This window comes from Lipotes vexillifer, unplaced genomic scaffold, assembly GCF_000442215.2.
Source record: "Lipotes vexillifer unplaced genomic scaffold, Lipotes_vexillifer_v1.1 scaffold253, whole genome shotgun sequence".
Lineage (NCBI taxonomy): Eukaryota > Metazoa > Chordata > Mammalia > Artiodactyla > Lipotidae > Lipotes > Lipotes vexillifer.
The window spans coordinates 3,723,701-3,727,195 of record NW_006780322.1 but is presented as its reverse complement, the minus strand read 5'-3'; the positions used below and the strand labels follow the sequence as shown (position 1 = coordinate 3,727,195).

The window sequence follows — 3,495 nt, the reverse complement described above, 5'->3', positions numbered from 1 at the left end:
TCCCTACACTTCGAATTTTTTTTAACTTCATTTTTCTACACTGCTACTAGCATTATCTCAGAATGGTTATTTCCAATTAAAATGCCTACAGATGCCTCCTAAGATATAGACTGCATTATTATTCATCTATAATTACTCACTATGATGCTTTAAAGCTGTACTTGCTTTTCAAAGCTTATAAAACCTAAAAGGAGATTTTAAATTAGAAATAAGAATGTGCTCCATGTTTTCAACAGATTTCTTCCTTGTTTGTGTTTCACAGAAATTGGAATATATTAAATTATTTCATATTTTCTTTTTGGTGAAAACTGTTGAAATGGAAGACTGGAAGACTGTTCTAAAATCACATTTCTTCCCTAATTCTATTTTTAGAGTGGCTAGTAATTTCTTGATTTGAAATTGTGAGCATCTAGTTAGTAAGAAATCTATCCAATTTGCTGTTTTACATGTCATAATTTGAAAGCATCCACAGATCTCCTTTGTTTAGGTTTTCGTCTAAAGTGTTAGTTGATCTTTACTAAGTTTGGCATTAGAGACTTCCTCCATCACATCTTATGTTACCATCTCAGTCTCTCCAGGTTAAAGTATACCAAACTCACCAACTCTTCTGAACGAATTCAATTCTAAGTGTGGTTATACAGATCATATATGTCTGGTTACCAAACATAAATGCTGAACATTCCACAATATTATGGTTAATAATAACAATATAATAAAATAATAATAATGGTACTGATCCAGCTTGAAGATGGATGTGAAAGAATTGTGTCAAACTGCGTATTCTGGTGATGGTGTAGTGCTCTGAATTTATTTTTACTTAAAGAAAAATTTTTGTGCCCAAAATTTTTAAAATCATTTTCAATTTTGTTGATTTGTAGTAATTTATACTTGCACTGTGCCTTTCAACTCTAGAATTACTGTAAAGGTGTACTTGGATTTAATTTAAAAGTTCACTTTGTATACGACATGGAAAAATAATTTCAATAAAACACAGTGCCTTTCAAATGAAGTGTATGCTTTCTCTGACTGACTTTTCTGCTTGTGAGTTTTTTCATCCTGGACTCTGAAAGTAGATATTTTTGAAGGATTTGTGTTACTCAATTTCTATTAGAAAGTACAACATTAGGAAAAATAACATATTTAATCTTATGTACCTCTACTGCTGTAAAACTAATGTTCATATATACCAAACACTACTTAATGATATAAAATAGTATATTTATCTCTGGAAATGAGTGATGCTCTCGGTTTTAAGTAGAACATTCATATTAAATAAGAATATTTGTCTTCTTTTTTCATTCTATAGGTATTTGTTGTATTTTGATGGGTGAAATATAAGGATCTGTTTCTACTTGCCTATTACAAGTGCTTGACTACTAGTGAAAGCTATTTACTTGAATACTTAGTCATTCCAGTTAATTATAGTAAGTAGTACTGCTGCTTCAATACCTACCCAGAAGAGCATGGAATTTCCAAATTAACGTTATTTGGCTTTGGAAGCATTACAAACTTGGGGGGGGGGGCGGTTATCTTTAAGTTATATATGGCTTAGCCAGAATTTTAAAACAAATTACATATGTTGATGGAAAGCTTTCTACAGAGTAGGTTAAAGCCACCCTGGAGGAATGATTGATGTATTGAACAAGCATGACTTTGTAATATAACTAGGAAGCAACTTTGGTTTTTTTCTCCCACTGTCCATTCACATTTATTCATTGGGTCCAGTTTTTCTCCTGTCTTTAGATGAAAATTCAGATAGAGGGTAGGGTCGTGACTTTTCTGGTCATTCTTAGGCTTTAAAAAGTCCTACTATAGAACCATGTCATTTCAGCAATTAATGTTTTCAGTCAAAATTCCAAACTTCATTTACAGTTGAGGCTTCTCCCCTCATTCAGATCTGGCTTATTGCCAGCAGGAAGCTGGAGTTTGGGGAGGGCGATATGGTGGGCTTCTTTTCTTTCTTCACCTAGTCTTCTTTCTAGACCCTACCTTCCCCTCCCCAACCTAGCAGAAGGAAGGAGAATAAATGGGAGCCGGAAAGTTCTTATCTGTTAGTGCTGTGGTGGTAGATGATCAATGCTGTGTGACCCTGTCAGATGTTTTTTGTTTTTTAGTTCTGTCAGATGTTTAAAGCTGATTCTTGTTGGCATTCTCCTGAGTTCCTTTACAACTCCATCGCCAGTAAAATACTCATCTTTAGTTCCTTTGGCAAAGCAAATGCAGTTCTCCTTTTTCAGCCCCTAGGAATTCAAGCTCTTTGTGCTGAAGTCTGTTTGTCTTTCCACCCAGGCCTTTTAGACAGGATCTAAGATGATTCCATGCTGGCTGTCTTATAGTGGCCCACATTTGTTCCATGCGTATCCTTTGTGCTGACAAATTCTGGGCATGCAGGCTGATCCCCTAGCAGCAATCATTTTCTGCTCCTCCCCTACCCACTACCTCCACCAAGCTGCCTCGGCTAGCCTCTCTCAGTTCAGACTTCTCAGAGTGAGTACACTGGGATGTCCAAATTACATATACTGCTGATGGGAGTATAAACTGGTGCAGTCATTTCAGAGAGCAATTTGGCAATAGATAATAAAGTTGAAAAGTTCCCAGCAAATTCACTTCTGGGGATCTATTTGGTGACTGTCTTGCACATGGTGTTTAATGCTGCTCTATAAGAGCAGTAAAGTAGAAACAACCTAACTCCCTCAGTGAGGGAAAGGATAAATTTTGGGTGTCACACAAGAGCAGTGAAAATTAACTATAGATGTGTTAATTGAATAAGTCTCAAAAGTATACTTTTGAGAGAGAAGAAAGGTGCAAAATGATAGGTATGAATGATTCCATTTAATTTACATGTCTAAACGTGCAAAAGAAAACGTATTGCTATGGGTACACGTATAAGAACGTGCATGGGAATAATGATATACACCATTCTGAGGATAGTGGTCACTAGAGTGGAGGGAAAGAAACAGACTGAGATGGAGAGGGAGCTTCTGCCTACCTGTATTGTTCTACTTAAAAGAATTAATCAAAACAAATATAATACATTGAAGTTTTTATTAAAATTTAAGTTATCATACTTGTGATAGGTATTTATCATATTACTCTATTTGAGTAATTCATTATAAATATTTCATTTATGGTTATTTCATTATAAATATTTTCATTATAAACATTTTATTTAGAAAGTAGCCAAAGGGTGATGAACCTAGGGGCAGGACAGGAATAAAGATGCAGTTGTAGAGAATGGACTTGAGGACACAGGGAGGGGGGAAGGGTAAGCTGGGACCAAGTGAGAGAGTAGCATTGACATATATACACTACCAAAAGTGAAATAGATAGCTAGTGGGAAGCAGCTGCATCACCCGGGAAGATCAGCTCGGTGCTTTGTGACCACCTAAAGTGTGGGATAGGGAGGGTGGGAGGGAGACGCAAGAGGGAGGGGTATGGGGATATATGTATACATATAGCTGATTCACTTTGTTATACAGCAGAAACTAACACAAC

At 35.9% G+C, this 3,495-nt stretch overlaps 1 protein-coding gene across 2 annotated transcripts in view; it reads left to right on the top strand.

Annotated features, from left to right (window-relative positions):
* The window catches only part of ANXA4 (annexin A4), a 75,109-nt gene extending 74,879 nt beyond the window's left edge, over window positions 1–230 (top strand). For both annotated transcript variants that reach the window (XM_007453419.1, XM_007453418.1), the window contains exon 13: window positions 1–230. This exon is cut by the window's left edge and continues 83 nt beyond it. The gene's annotated coding sequence lies outside the window, so the exon portion shown is untranslated.
* The last annotated feature ends 3,265 nt before the right edge of the window (window positions 231–3,495 follow it).